The sequence below is a fragment of the Schistocerca nitens genome, chromosome 4 (assembly GCF_023898315.1).
Source record: "Schistocerca nitens isolate TAMUIC-IGC-003100 chromosome 4, iqSchNite1.1, whole genome shotgun sequence".
NCBI lineage: Eukaryota > Metazoa > Arthropoda > Insecta > Orthoptera > Acrididae > Schistocerca > Schistocerca nitens.
In genome coordinates, this window is record NC_064617.1 from 967,807,566 (window position 1) to 967,824,829 (window position 17,264).

The window sequence follows — 17,264 nt, forward strand, 5'->3', positions numbered from 1 at the left end:
GTTACACACTGTTGACGTCAAACGGACATTATCTATGTCATGTCTTGTGTCCTACTCATCTATAATATCAAGTGTACTATGAAAATGATTATATATAATGGATGATAGGGTAATGCATTGATACCAGATGGTGGAGGCCGGCCGGTGTGGCCGTGCGGTTCTAGGCGCTTCAGTCTGGAACCGCGTGACCGCTACGGTCGCAGGTTCGAATCCTGCCTCGGGCATTGATGTGAGTGATGTCCTTAGGTTAGTTAGGTTTAAGTAGTTCTAAGTTCTAGGGGACTGATGACCTTAGAAGTTAAGTCCCATAGTGCTCAGAGCCATTTGAACCATTTGAACTATTTAACACAAAATGACATTAAAAATTAAAGTTATTCACGAGCAGCTAGTTGAGAATATGTATGAACATTAAATGACACGACGAACTGAAATAATATGACGAAGAGTTCAGCGCTCACTGGGAATAGAGCCCCACACATATCGTTGTTGACTACACACAAAGAGACGTCAGCTACCGAATTTTTCTCCACCAGCTGCTCAGGATAGCATCTTGAACTTACAGTCATCTCGCAAATAGTTCTGTCTCTCACTGGGAGTTAAAAACGTCAGATATCGTTAGTGCTGACAACGAATGAAAATACATTAAAAATCAAAATTATTATCCACCAGCTGATAGGTGTTCTCATGATAGAGCTTGATAATACATAATTAAATCTTCAGTGCCGGGCCAGGATTCGATCCCATTCACGCGTAATATGTGAAGGTGTTGAGGAATCTGCAGTTTTGAACAAACAACAAATTGTAGCCGAGCTGTATTGCCACGAAGGGATCAAATTCCGCGTTAAGGGCGGTCTGAGTTGCATTCCCAGTTTAGAACCAATTTTATCGACATACAGAAGCTCAAATAAAAGATGGAATAAGTGTCCTGTGACCATACATAGCGTTTGTGTCGTCACTTGAAATAAATAACTAGTATAAGAAAGGTTACTGGTGATAGAGTTTCTACATGTCGCCACTCCAGACTTTATTGTGGTTCAACCTACCGTCTACTTGGTAAAGAAGGAATATCATCTTTAATGTGAATTTTCAGACCACGCAGCCATTATATCTCCTTCACTTGGTGTAGCCAGGAGAGAATGGAATCTGTCTCTCCCTATCTAAAATCATCGACGGAAGTGGGAATCGAACCCAGACCATAGGTATAACAACATACCATCCGTCTAACAGACCACGAAATCCTCTTCTCTGCGAGTCATTTTTCTATCGTAACGCAGTTGCGTCACACTGGATGAGAATTCTGACACACAGGCTCCCTGTAGTAATTTGCAGCATGTTCAGTAAATTCATTTACTTGATTGACCGAATCACCATGAACTAGCTGCCTCGGCTACCCAGTGCATACATTCGACTATTTTGTAATCACAGAAATAAAATCACGTAACTGCCACCTACACACAACTGCCAACAGTGTAGGATGCAGAAGTTTAAATAGGAAGTGTTCCTTTCCACTTGAGCTATTCTATTGCGCTATCTGTTACTAGAAAACGTCGTTCAGTCCAAAAGAAAAGCTGTAACTGTTTGTCTCTCAGAAGTCAAGACCTGGCGATATGCATAATCTCACAGTGCTGTGGAATCCAAAAGTTCTGGAGGAATAGTTGCCGAGCTCTGGAGCTGCTGTAGCTACGTGTCAGCTTGTAGCATAGATAAGATGTCGCGAGTTCGAATAGATTCAGTGCTACATTTTTTAAAACGCAATTCTGCTCTCTGCTGAAGGTATCAATCTAATGGAACTTTGAACATAATTCCCTTCACTTCTCAACCCAAAGTAGTCGCATGTGGAAAAAGGGCTAACTACTGTGACATTTTGTTCTATTCAGGTTTAATAGACAGCAGGCAGCAGATGCATCTCGAAGATGTGCAGGGAGAGCGCATCGTGCCATAATATGTCAGAAAAGTATTTTCTACATTAGCCGTCGTGTGGTAGTGATATTTTATTCTTCTTCAAACTTTGTTTGACAGCTTTAACTCAGAACAAGTTTTCTACATGGATGTAATCAATAAACTGCATGTGCATTGTCAGACTGTCATAGGTAACATCAGAGTATTCGCATATATCGTTGATGATTAATTTCTCTCTCATTTTTACTATTGTTTTAACAACACTAAAGGAAACCTTACGAAAATTGTGCACTGTATTATAAGAAATGAAATAAAACTAACCATGATAACCTTACGACGAAAGTATCTGTACACAAGCATGCCTCTATCGACACGAATTAGTAAAATACTACTCACTCAGATTTTGATTGGGTCTGTGTTTAATTGGTATGCTGTGTCATACTCAAGAGGTATGCAAATGTGGCATTTCATAAATATAGTTACGTATTCCTAGAAACCCAAAATTCGCTTGGCAGCAGCGGAAAGAGGCCTTACCTGTTGTGCAGCATTGTAAGTTTTTCAACATTGCACTATGAGCTGAAAGCATTTTCTTGCGATTTCCTTATTGATGTTTGATCTGACTGCTTGTAGCTCTTTCACAGAAGGGATAAAAACGTTACAGTCAGTGAGACCGGAACTGCGAACCATAACAGACGCTTTTTCACAGGTCAGCACGTTACCACAGAGCTGGCGAGGAGGTATGGGTCTTAGCTTCCTATTACGAGGGCAATAGTAACTAGAACTCGTAAACCGCTATTTGAAGGTCGAGATTAGTTGCGGTTTCCACCTGCAACGACTTTCCTGGGCTGAAAACCGTAAATTTTCAATCTTTTGTTACCCTTCAAGCGATAATAACTCAGATTATTCAATGGAAATGACAGGTAAAATCAAGTGAACTTTGAGGCTTAATTCCGTGCACACCAGGAAGTAACTCGTCGATCACAGAGTTGCCAAACATACGTTGCCTTGTTGCCAAATCTCAGTTACAGTACCAGCAGGAAGAAGACGAACCGATGTGATCCTACAGCGGTCTGGGAAGTGACCATAGCTGGTGTCTCCAAGTCGCGGCTGCTACGGCCTGGAATACGTAGTGCGTCGGATTCGCTTTCTGTAACTAGGTTTAGGGACTGGAGCGTAGTTACTAATAATACTCAGAACTGACTGCAAACTGAGCATCATAAATCAGTAACTCTCATTGTTGTTTTTATATTTCTTTCGTAAGTGTACTCAAAACTAAGAAAGTCATTCACAGGCGTTTTCGTGCCTCGCCGATAGTCGAGCACCACATACAAATAAAAATAAAAAAGAATGTGTGTATGTGTGTGTGTGTGTGTGTGTGTGAGAGAGAGAGAGAGAGAGAGAGAGAGAGAGAGAGAGAGATACAAATAAAAAGCAATGAGAGAGAGTGTAAAAAATTGTTGTAAAGAAATTGAATCATGGTATTTAAAGAAATCTTTCATTAAAATGACACGTTCCACATCATTACGAAATGTCGTATTCATGATATATGGAACAAGAGTTAACCTAATGTAAACTAATCTAATCTAATCACATCATATTGATGATTAGCCATGAAGAGTCATGAATTATCGAAATTTTGGCCAATACCAGTAACCAAATCTAAACTTGAAAATAAAAGACGACAATTTTTGTAATAAACCGTGACTCCTATCAAGACCCTTTCGTCCCTGTTATCTAACCACGAAAGATGTCTGATATACCTCCATTCTGAAGTAACAAAGTGTGCATGTATTTAAAGATGAAGTGCATGATGTGAAGTTCTGTGACGGAGATACGAACCCAACACGTAATCCGATTGTTAACTAAGAAAAATCAAATGTTACGTATCGGTTTTTCTTACGAGCCGCTAGGTGTCTGAATCTAAAATAAGGATACAAACTTTTGTGCCTAAGCGACAATCGAACTGCACACCTACCGTGCATCCACGAATATAGCTTAAGTATCAGTTGCTTACTCATGAACAGTAGTAAGATGTGTGCATGTTTGTTCAGAAATAACGACACCTGTTGCGATTGTTGGAAACACATGAACAGACATTGAAATTGCGCGTTAATTTTCACTAGCAGGTGGCTGTGCACTTGATAAAGCTAGAAATGAAATTATGAATATTTTTGTACTGGATCAGGTTTCAGACCCACATACTTACCTTTGGAGGAGACCTAGAGAAGATTGCAGTCTTGGGAAAAGGAACGAAATGACTGAACTATACTGTTCCGAGAGATTCAGATCCTCGAAAGAGGAGATACGAATTCGAATCACAGTCCAGCACCAAATTTTTAAACGTCTCTAGTTCAATCAAGTACAAGTAAAATAAGAGCCCTGTCCCTTTAAATGGCTATCGGTTCATCAAATAAAATAAAATTTTCTAATGTAAGTAAGCTTACTGGCGACTGTATTTCTGTTTACCATGACTTCCGCTGTGTCATTTCCCAACGTAAACCGGCTCTGCCCAGTTGGTAATGAAGGAACGTGATGTTTAATGCGGATTCTGGATTATAACGTCTTTCTCTTGAGGTTACCAGAGGTAAAATAAATCTGTTTGTGCCTCTTAAAAGTAAATGCCTGAACCCACGCATTGCACCTGTGATAGCTCGTTCCATCATACCATTGTGGCCACATTACCCAGCCCCAAGAGTGTGCTGTAACGGATGATGTGCTTAGCTTACAAAATTAGTCACGGTGGAAAAAATGCGAGTCTATTAAATGGTCAAGTAGAAGCAAGCTTCTGATGCAGAGATTATGCTATTCTCATGTCAGCAGGATGTAAAGACTCTTCTAGGCATCATAGGCTGGATGTGAAGCCATTTTGATTTTTCACAAATTCAGCAAATTTCTTAGTTCGAGAAAATCCACTGTGAAGTGTGAAGTTGCCGGATAATTAGATTATTACTGATATTCTTCCCCCATGAACCATGGACCTTGCCGTTGGTGGGGAGGCTTGCGTGCCTCAGCGATACAGATGGCCGTACCGTAGGTGCAACCACAACGGAGGGGTATCTGTTGAGAGGCCAGACAAACATGTGGTTCCTGAAGAGGGGCAGCAGCCTTTTCAGTAGTTGCAGGGGCAACAGTCTGGATGATTGACTGATCTGGCCTTGTAACATTAACCAAAACGGCCTTGCTGTGCTGGTACTGCGAACGGCTGAAAGCAAGGGGAAACTACAGCCGTAATTTTTCCCGAGGACATGCAGCTTTACTGTATGATTAAATGATGATGGCGTCCTCTTGGGTAAAATATTCCGGAGGTAAAATAGTCCCCCATTCGGATCTCCGGGCGGGGACTACTCAAGAGGACGTCGTTATCAGGAGAAAGAAAACTGGCATTCTACGGATCGGAGCGTGGAATGTCAGATCCCTTAATCGGGCAGGTAGGTTAGAAAATTTAAAAAGGGAAATGGATAGGTTAAAGTTAGATATAGTGGGAATTAGTGAAGTTCGGTGGCAGGAGGAACAAGACTTTTGGTCAGGTGATTACAGGGTTATAAATACAAAATCAAATAGGGGTAATGCAGGAGTAGGTTTAATAATGAATAAAAAAATAGGAGTGCGGGTTAGCTACTACAAACAGCATAGTGAACGCATTATTGTGGCCAAGATAGACACAAAGCCCATGTCTACTACAGTAGTACAAGTTTATATGCCAACTAGCTCTGCAGATGATGAAGAAATTGATGAAATGTATGACGAGATAAAAGAAATTATTCAGGTAGTGAAGGGAGACGAAAATTTAATAGTCATGGGTGACTGGAATTCGTCAGTAGGAAAAGGGAGAGAAGGAAACATAGTAGGTGAATATGGAGTGGGGGGAAGAAATGAAAGAGGAAGCCGCCTTGTAGAATTTTGCACAGAGCATAACTTAATCATAGCTAACACTTGGTTCAAGAATCATAAAAGAAGGTTGTACACCTGGAAGAATCCTGGAGATACTAATAGGTATCAGATAGATTATATAATGGTAAGACAGAGATTTAGGAACCAGGTTTTAAATTGTAAGACATTTCCAGGGGCAGATGTGGATTCTGACCACAATCTATTGGTTATGAACTGCAGATTGAAACTGAAGAAACTGCAAAAAGGTGGGAATTTAAGGAGATGGGACCTGGATAAACTGAAAGAACCAGAGGTTGTAGAGAGTTTCACGGAGAGCATAAGGGAACAATTGACAGGAATGGGGGAAAGAAATACAGTAGAAGAAGAATGGGTAGCTCTGAGGGATGAAGTAGTGAAGGCAGCAGAGGATCAAGTAGGTAAAAAGACGAGGGCTAATAGAAATCCTTGGGTAACAGAAGAAATATTGAATTTAATTGATGAAAGGAGAAAATATAAAAATGCAGTAAATGAAGCAGGCAAAAGGCAATACAAACGTCTCAAAAATGAGATCGACAGGAAGTGCAAAATGGCTAAGCAGGGATGGCTAGAGGACAAATGTAAGGATGTAGAGGCTTGTCTCACTAGGGGTAAGATAGATACTGCCTACAGGAAAATTAAAGAGACCTTTGGAGAGAAGAGAACCATTTGTATGAATATCAAGAGCTCAGATGGCAACCCAGTTCTAAGCAAAGAAGGGAAGGCAGAAAGGTGGAAGGAGTATATAGAGGGTTTATACAAGGGCGATGTACTTGAGGACAGTATTATGGAAATGGAAGAGGATGTAGATGAAGATGAAATGGGAGATAAGATACTGCGTGAAGAGTTTGACAGAGCACTGAAAGACGTAAGTCGAAACAAGGCCCCGGGAGTAGACAACATTCCATTAGAACTACTGACAGCCTTGGGAGAGCCAGTCCTGACAAAACTCTACCATCTGGTGAGAAAGATGTATGAGACAGGCGAAATTCCCTCAGACTTCAAGAAGAATATTATAATTCCAATACCAAAGAAAGCAGGTGTTGATACATGTGAAAATTACCGAACTATCAGTTTAATAAGTCACAGCTGCAAAATACTAACGCGAATTCTTTACAGACGAATGGAAAAACTGGTAGAAGCGGACCTCGGGGAAGATCAGTTTGGATTCCGTAGAAATGTTGGAACACGTGAGGCAATACTAACCTTACGACTTATCTTAGAAGAAAGATTAAGAAAAGGCAAACCTACGTTTCTAGCATTTGTAGACTTAGAGAAAGCTTTTGACAACGTTAACTGGAATACTCTCTTTCAAATTCTGAAGGTGGCAGGGGTAAAATACAGGGAGCGAAAGGCTATTTACAATTTGTACAGAAACCAGATGGCAGTTATAAGAGTCGAGGGGCATGAAAGGGAAGCAGTGGTTGGGAAAGGAGTGAGACAGGGTTGTAGCCTCTCCCCGATGTTATTCAATCTGTATATTGAGCAAGCAGTAAAGGAAACAAAAGAAAAATTCGGAGTAGGTATCAAAATTCATGGAAAAGAAGTAAAAACTTTGAGGTTCGCCGATGACATTGTAATTCTGTCAGAGACAGCAAAGGACTTGGAAGAGCAGTTGAACGGAATGGACAGTGTCTTGAAAGGAGGATATAAGATGAACATCAACAAAAGCAAAACGAGGATAATGGAATGTAGTCAGATTAAATCGGGTGATGCTGAGGGGATTAGATTAGGAAATGAGACACTTAAAGTAGTAAAGGAGTTTTGCTATTTAGGGAGTAAAATAACTGATGATGGTCGAAGTAGAGAGGATATAAAATGTAGACTGGCAATGGCAAGGAAATCGTTTCTGAAGAAGAGAAATTTGTTAACATTGAGTATAGATTTAAGTGTCAGGAAGTCGTTTCTGAAAGTATTTGTATGGAGTGTAGCCATGTATGGAAGTGAAACATGGACGATAACCAGTTTGGACAAGAAGAGAATAGAAGCTTTCGAAATGTGGTGCTACAGAAGAATGCTGAAGATAAGGTGGGTAGATCACGTAACTAATGAGGAGGTATTGAATAGGATTGGGGAGAAGAGAAGTTTGTGGCACAACTTGACTAGAAGAAGGGATCGGTTGGTAGGACATGTTTTGAGGCATCAAGGGATCACAAATTTAGCATTGGAGGGCAGCGTGGAGGGTAAAAATCGTAGAGGGAGACCAAGAGATGAATACACTAAGCAGATTCAGAAGGATGTAGGTTGCGGTAGGTACTGGGAGATGAAGAAGCTTGCACAGGATAGAGTAGCATGGAGAGCTGCATCAAACCAGTCTCAGGACTGAAGACCACAACAACAACAACTGTTATTATTAATATCATTTTATTCATACCGCTGCTGTAACACAAGTGCTTGAACTTCATTTAATGCCTTTTGGTCACTATAGATGTAGTTTCCCAATAACAGGTTCTTTCCTTGTCTACGGAATCCTTTTCATGTTAATATCAAACACCAGCAATTAGATTACTTAAAAACTAAAGTAATTGACGAAGACGTTACTTGGTAACAAAAACGCACTCCCTTTCTTCATTTACTTTCGCCTAGAAATGGCTATCGAGTACTGACAAACCAAAAGGCAAGAGATCTTACTGCCTTCCGATATACGTTGCTGTTAGTTCTTCCACATGATTTGGTCGACATGACCTGTTTCAAGTTGTGTATGACAGACAGTGTTTTAGAAAATCTATTGTTTCCCTTTGAAATAAACAGAAGTATTTTCATTCTAAGCTGTCCAAGTACAAAATTTTCGCAATATTAGTTCAAAATTAATATTCGCTTCTATAATGTAGGAAAGTATTTCATAGTCGCAAAACTCGCATCCGAAACGTTGACCTTACACTTAGTCGCTGACCATAAATTCTAGCTCAGAGTGACACCAGTTTAAATAACCTAATGTAGCGAAGACTGTTTGCCAGTGCTCTTTCTCACCGGAAAATACGCAATTCACTCATTTGGCTCCATAAGTACACTGTAACAGTAATTTCTGTGTGAAATTTGTCAGTAAGCTTTTGCCTTCCAACCGGCAAAATACGGCAGAGTACGGCCGGTAAACAATTCACAAACCACGATTTAGTGCCAATAAGACGATTTCTTTAAACATTGTCGAAGCTGAGGGAATTTAGTTTCTGCTTAAATCGTCTTAAGCAGCAACGTTCACAGATATCTCAAATAGGAAAAAGCTGAATATCCAGGTACGAAGGTTGTAAAACAAACTTCCCACAGTTTGTGTCAGGTTGAGCTTTTCGTCTGATAACACTGCTTAAGTATTTTGTCTAAGAGGTATCACAAGTTGTATCCCTGTAGGTGTGGGAATCATTGGTTGAAAACGAGTTTAACACCAATGGGTACAGTGCTGCTAAATTTTCACAATTATTATCAACCTAAGTCTGAGTTCATCCACAAACTGAGGCGTATTTATAATATTGGAGCTAGACTGTGTATCCTTGTCTTTCTTGAGTGGTCATTGGAAGGCGTTTACACACACGTATACAATACTATGAATACTTCGAACGCTATGGTTAACGTTGCTCTCATAAACAATTTTTTTTTTAAATTCTTCTGGGTCTTCAGCGTGCAATATGTGTTGTAGATACAGTCTCAGACCAAAAAATTGACCGCCGAGTCGTTCACGTAAGGTGGACAATACAGTCGTGCTCCTCTCAGAATTCTATGTCTGGCAATATGCTCGATCTAGCAACATGTAGACTGCGGCACTTCCCAGAGGAGGTCTTGACTCCAGTCTTAGTACAATACTCTTGACTACGACCGTAGTCTTGAGGTAAAACGCGAGACCAACTAATATGATATTGTAGATTCGCTTGAATTACACTCATAGCTTCAGCACCGAGAGGAAAGGGGCGATAAAAATTTTGTCGATATGTGCTTTCGGTCGCCAGACGTCATATTAGCTGGTCTCGCGTTTTACCTGAAGACTACGGTCGTGTTCCACCAGCGGTATGAATAAAATGATAGTAATAATAACAGTAATAATCGAATTATCCGGCAACTTCACACTTCACAGTGGATTTTCTCGAACTAAGAAATTTGCTGAATTTGTGAAAAATCAAAATGGCTTCACATCCAGCCTATGATGCCTAGAAGAGTCTTTACATCCTGCTGACATGAGAATAGCATAATCTCTGCATCAGAAGCTTGCTTCTACTTGACCATTTAATAGACTCGCATTTTTTCCACCGTGACTAATTTTGTAAGCTAAGCACATCATCCGTTACAGCACACTCTTGGGGCTGGGTAATGTGGCCACAATGGTATGGTGGAACGAGCTATCACAGGTGCAATGCGTGGGTTCAGGCATTTACTTTTAAGAGGCACAAACAGATTTATTTTACCTCTGGTAACCTCAAGAGAAAGACGTTATAATCCAGAATCCGCATTAAACATCACGTTCCTTCATTACCAACTGAGCAGAGCCGGTTTACGTTGGGAAATGACACAGCGGAAGTCATGGTAAACAGAAATACAGTCCCCAGTAAGCTTACTTACATTAGAAAATTTTATTTTATTTGTTGAACCGATAGCCATTTAAAGGGACAGGGCTCTTATTTTACTTGTACTTGATTGAACTAGAGACGTTTAAAAATTTGGTGCTGGACTGTGATTCGAATTCGTATCTCCTCTTTCGAGGATCTGAATCTCTCGGAACAGTATAGTTCAGTCATTTCGTTCCTTTTCCCAAGACTGCAATCTTCTCTAGGTCTCCTCCAAAGGTAAGTATGTGGGTCTGAAACCTGATCCAGTACAAAAATATTCATAATTTCATTTCTAGCTTTATCAAGTGCACACCCACCTGCTAGTGAAAATTAACGCGCGATTTCAATGTCTGTTCATGTGTTTCCAACAATCGCAACAGGTGTCGTTATTTCTGGTCAAACATGCACACATCTTACTACTGTTCATGAGTAAGCAACTGATACTTAAGCTATATTCGTGGATGTACGGTAGGTGTGCAGTTCGATTGTCGCTTAGGCACAAAAGTTTGTATCCTTATTTTAGATTCAGACACCTAGCGGCTCGTAAGAAAAACCGATACGTAACATTTGATTTTTCTTAGTTAACAATCGGATTACGTGTTGGGTTCGTATCTCCGTCACAGAACTTCACATCATGCACTTCATCTTTAAATGCATGCACACTTCGTTACTTCAGAATGGAGGTATATCAGACATCTTTCGTGGTTAGATAACAGGGACGAAAGGGTCTTGATAGGAGTCACGGTTTATTACAAAAATTGTCGTCTTTTATTTTCAAGTTTAGATTTGGTTACTGGTATTCGCCAAAATTTCGGTAATTCATGACTCTTCATGGCTAATCATCAATATGATGTGATTAGATTAGATTAGATTACATTAGGTTAACTCTTGTTCCATATATCATGAATACGACATTTCGTAATGATGTGGAACGTGTCATTTTAATGAAAGATTTCTTTAAATACCATGATTCAATTTCTTTACAACAATTTTTTACACACTCTCTCATTGCTTTTTATTTGTATCTCTCTCTCTCTCTCTCTCTCTCTCTCTCTCTCTCTCTCTCACACACACACACACACACACATACACACATTCTTTTTTATTTTTATTTGTATGTGGTGCTCGACTATCGGCGAGGCACGAAAACGCCTGTGAATGACTTTCTTAGTTTTGAGTACACTTACGAAAGAAATATAAAAACAACAATGAGAGTTACTGATTTATGATGCTCAGTTTGCAGTCAGTTCTGAGTATTATTAGTAACTACGCTCCAGTCCCTAAACCTAGTTACAGAAAGCGAATCCGACGCACTACGTATTCCAGGCCGTAGCAGCCGCGACTTGGAGACACCAGCTATGGTCACTTCCCAGACCGCTGTAGGATCACATCGGTTCGTCTTCTTCCTGCTGGTACTGTAACTGAGATTTGGCAACAAGGCAACGTATGTTTGGCAACTCTGTGATCGACGAGTTACTTCCTGGTGTGCACGGAATTAAGCCTCAAAGTTCACTTGATTTTACCTGTCATTTCCATTGAATAATCTGAGTTATTATCGCTTGAAGGGTAACAAAAGATTGAAAATTTACGGTTTTCAGCCCAGGAAAGTCGTTGCAGGTGGAAACCGCAACTAATCTCGACCTTCAAATAGCGGTTTACGAGTTCTAGTTACTATTGCCCTCGTAATAGGAAGCTAAGACCCATACCTCCTCGCCAGCTCTGTGGTAACGTGCTGACCTGTGAAAAAGCGTCTGTTATGGTTCGCAGTTCCGGTCTCACTGACTGTAACGTTTTTATCCCTTCTGTGAAAGAGCTACAAGCAGTCAGATCAAACATCAATAAGGAAATCGCAAGAAAATGCTTTCAGCTCATAGTGCAATGTTGAAAAACTTACAATGCTGCACAACAGGTAAGGCCTCTTTCCGCTGCTGCCAAGCGAATTTTGGGTTTCTAGGAATACGTAACTATATTTATGAAATGCCACATTTGCATACCTCTTGAGTATGACACAGCATACCAATTAAACACAGACCCAATCAAAATCTGAGTGAGTAGTATTTTACTAATTCGTGTCGATAGAGGCATGCTTGTGTACAGATACTTTCGTCGTAAGGTTATCATGGTTAGTTTTATTTCATTTCTTATAATACAGTGCACAATTTTCGTAAGGTTTCCTTTAGTGTTGTTAAAACAATAGTAAAAATGAGAGAGAAATTAATCATCAACGATATATGCGAATACTCTGATGTTACCTATGACAGTCTGACAATGCACATGCAGTTTATTGATTACATCCATGTAGAAAACTTGTTCTGAGTTAAAGCTGTCAAACAAAGTTTGAAGAAGAATAAAATATCACTACCACACGACGGCTAATGTAGAAAATACTTTTCTGACATATTATGGCACGATGCGCTCTCCCTGCACATCTTCGAGATGCATCTGCTGCCTGCTGTCTATTAAACCTGAATAGAACAAAATGTCACAGTAGTTAGCCCTTTTTCCACATGCGACTACTTTGGGTTGAGAAGTGAAGGGAATTATGTTCAAAGTTCCATTAGATTGATACCTTCAGCAGAGAGCAGAATTGCGTTTTAAAAAATGTAGCACTGAATCTATTCGAACTCGCGACATCTTATCTATGCTACAAGCTGACACGTAGCTACAGCAGCTCCAGAGCTCGGCAACTATTCCTCCAGAACTTTTGGATTCCACAGCACTGTGAGATTATGCATATCGCCAGGTCTTGACTTCTGAGAGACAAACAGTTACAGCTTTTCTTTTGGACTGAACGACGTTTTCTAGTAACAGATAGCGCAATAGAATAGCTCAAGTGGAAAGGAACACTTCCTATTTAAACTTCTGCATCCTACACTGTTGGCAGTTGTGTGTAGGTGGCAGTTACGTGATTTTATTTCTGTGATTACAAAATAGTCGAATGTATGCACTGGGTAGCCGAGGCAGCTAGTTCATGGTGATTCGGTCAATCAAGTAAATGAATTTACTGAACATGCTGCAAATTACTACAGGGAGCCTGTGTGTCAGAATTCTCATCCAGTGTGACGCAACTGCGTTACGATAGAAAAATGACTCGCAGAGAAGAGGATTTCGTGGTCTGTTAGACGGATGGTATGTTGTTATACCTATGGTCTGGGTTCGATTCCCACTTCCGTCGATGATTTTAGATAGGGAGAGACAGATTCCATTCTCTCCTGGCTACACCAAGTGAAGGAGATATAATGGCTGCGTGGTCTGAAAATTCACATTAAAGATGATATTCCTTCTTTACCAAGTAGACGGTAGGTTGAACCACAATAAAGTCTGGAGTGGCGACATGTAGAAACTCTATCACCAGTAACCTTTCTTATACTAGTTATTTATTTCAAGTGACGACACAAACGCTATGTATGGTCACAGGACACTTATTCCATCTTTTATTTGAGCTTCTGTATGTCGATAAAATTGGTTCTAAACTGGGAATGCAACTCAGACCGCCCTTAACGCGGAATTTGATCCCTTCGTGGCAATACAGCTCGGCTACAATTTGTTGTTTGTTCAAAACTGCAGATTCCTCAACACCTTCACATATTACGCGTGAATGGGATCGAATCCTGGCCCGGCACTGAAGATTTAATTATGTATTATCAAGCTCTATCATGAGAACACCTATCAGCTGGTGGATAATAATTTTGATTTTTAATGTATTTTCATTCGTTGTCAGCACTAACGATATCTGACGTTTTTAACTCCCAGTGAGAGACAGAACTATTTGCGAGATGACTGTAAGTTCAAGATGCTATCCTGAGCAGCTGGTGGAGAAAAATTCGGTAGCTGACGTCTCTTTGTGTGTAGTCAACAACGATATGTGTGGGGCTCTATTCCCAGTGAGCGCTGAACTCTTCGTCATATTATTTCAGTTCGTCGTGTCATTTAATGTTCATACATATTCTCAACTAGCTGCTCGTGAATAACTTTAATTTTTAATGTCATTTTGTGTTAAATAGTTCAAATGGTTCAAATGGCTCTGAGCACTATGGGACTTAACTTCTAAGGTCATCAGTCCCCTAGAACTTAGAACTACTTAAACCTAACTAACCTAAGGACATCACTCACATCAATGCCCGAGGCAGGATTCGAACCTGCGACCGTAGCGGTCACGCGGTTCCAGACTGAAGCGCCTAGAACCGCACGGCCACACCGGCCGGCCCCCACCATCTGGTATCAATGCATTACCCTATCATCCATTATATATAATCATTTTCATAGTACACTTGATATTATAGATGAGTAGGACACAAGACATGACATAGATAATGTCCGTTTGACGTCAACAGTGTGTAACATTTTACTTTTTTTGAATAGGACAATGTTCCTGTCCAATAATTTTTAGATTAGTTACAATAAGCTTACGCTGCAAGAGAATTCGCTTGTATTTTACAATATGTGGTCTGTTGTCGGTTTGAAGGCCTTCCATAACATCGGCAACGTAGTGCAACTCCACCGAGGGCTGTCTGGAGTAGGGTGGAGATAGCAATGTGAAAGTTGCGAGCTGTCGAAGACGATCTTCATATTCCTAATACGATTAGGACATCGTATACTCTTGACGACGTTTAGCACCTGTGCAGTCAGTCACCCAATTTCAGAATTCATTTTGAGTAATCCTGCTAAATTCCCAAAATATTGTCTTTTTATATTGATGAGTAATATGGATAGTCGTCACGTTCATGTGCCGTCTACAACGCAAATTTAATGTTACTATCCTAGGAACTAACCTGCAATACGTTTTGTATTTCATAATCGGAACTATCTGCATTAACCGTCATCAGAGCAATGTCAGGGAACAGAATGCAGCAGTGCCTTGCTACCTACTTGAGGACCTGCTTGAGTCGTGTTCTAAGGAAAGGGTAGTTGCTGGTTCACATTATATTACACTAGCGAGAAGTACCGACTTTTCCTTTTCTCTGCAAACATCCAGAACTAAATTCAGTAACTAAATGCTAAGAATATATTTGCATTGTGCCAACTCAAAGATCAATAGATATGGATATAGATATAGATACAGATTTTTATATTTAAAGCCATTCTCGTTCTGCGTTGGAATAAACATCATTCATTATTTGCTTGTTCTTGTTACGATTGTTATTGTCATTCTCTCACTCGCAAGAGTTTTCGCATTCCTATTTGGTATCGATGCACATGAAGAGTGGCTATGAAAGAAGGGAATACTGAATGTTACGTCATGCAGAATACACTCATTTACTTCGGCTCCTCGTGATCTACGCTACAGGAGAAGTGAGATACATAAAGTTGACAGTGTGAGGACAGTCCTGGTAGCACAACTGTGCAACTACACAGTGTTACCAGATAAAATGGTGCTGCGGAATCGAAAGTGTAGTACGGACTTTGCCACAGTAGCAGACAGCTGGTAATTTAGGACCATGACCGTGGATTACACTTTGGTCAGTGCTGGTTAGAGTGCTGCAACTGCAAATGGCTCAGGCAACATCGCAGTGACTATATTCCGCCTCTGGCCGCCAGTGTGTCGTTAGCTCAGAGGTTCCCTTGTGCGTTGCGGTGCTTGTTTTATAAGACATAGCAGTTCGAATCACGGTAGAAGCCGCTGGCTACGACCTTTTATTTTCCATTTTCATTAATGGAGTTGCAAACTGCTAGTAAAAATTTCTTATGCGAAATCTGAAGAATGCCTTTAAACATCAATCTTCGTCCGATTTCGACTTAGTAAATTAAGTTAATATCATGGATTTCTGCTTTGCAAATTCCAAGGTGCTTCACTGTAAAATAGACCCTGAAAAGATTCAAACCGACTGTCAACGATATAAATTTGAGCTTTGTTCGTCATATAGGTCTAACATGTCAGAAGGTTGTTTATGAAGTGCACATGTTCATTAATATAGTTCCCTTCTTCTAAATTTTTGCAATAGCATTTAACTGTAGACGTTTTCTAACACCGGCGTTAGCAATTCCTTTCCGTTCTCTGAAACCTTCAAAACGACAAATTTTTCTGGTTTAAATCTGATGACCTTAACTATCACTTCCGATCAACAATAAATACTTCATGAACCCATACATGGAACTCCAAATGTGCAGTGTTCCTGCACTGCTACAGAGCATGCATTGCAAGGTATTCACACAGTTTATCGCATAGACTTACCATAAGGAATGAAACAAGAACTGTAATACACTTTACACCACAGACGCTCACTCTGGCTTGACGAAAACATCCAAACATTGACCAAAAGTTGCACAAATAATTGAGTTTGAAAGGAAAAGAAACGAGGTATGAAGCATTTATAAATTCATCGAATGTAGTGAGGTGGTTTAATTTCGTCCCAGTCTATAAAATTAATTTCGGGCCATACTCAGCTCTTGCCGATTAATGTAATATAATACCCGCCTACTAATCAGGGCGTCTGTCTCCGTTGCTTTTGAGCGTGAATGGAAATTGTAGAAATTTTCTGTGGAGCAACATTTAATAATAAAACGTTTTAAATCATCAAAAGCGATGAGCGGTAGCAGGCGCTTTCGATAAAGAACGGGGGAGTGCAGCGCCGCTGCTGTCGCCACGGCCGCTGCCAGTAGCCAGCAAATGGATCCCGGAGCTTTGCCGCATACGGCGTCCAGAGGAGGACAGTCTGCAGGAAATCTGCCGCAAAATCGTTACTGGATAAAATTTTGATATCGGTGTGTCACAAAGCGAAATAGATTGAATCTGCGCTACCATTACATTCACGTCTTCAGCATTCAGACAGAAGAGGCTATAAAAATATTTTATGCCAGCTGCCCTCGATCCACTGACATTATGAACACAAACAACGCACGCTACCGCTAGACCACAGGCGTAATCAGCCTGGAGTTTCTCTATCATGGGACAAGTTTTCCTCCAGGAAGTGCCGCAGTCTACAGTGT

The 17,264-nt window shown here is 40.4% G+C and overlaps 1 protein-coding gene across 1 annotated transcript in view; it reads left to right on the forward strand.

Moving 5' to 3' along the window:
• Positions 1-17,264, forward strand: part of LOC126253650 (alanine--glyoxylate aminotransferase-like) — a 97,739-nt gene that overhangs the window by 62,876 nt on the left and 17,599 nt on the right. The gene's annotated exons all lie outside the window — the stretch shown is intronic.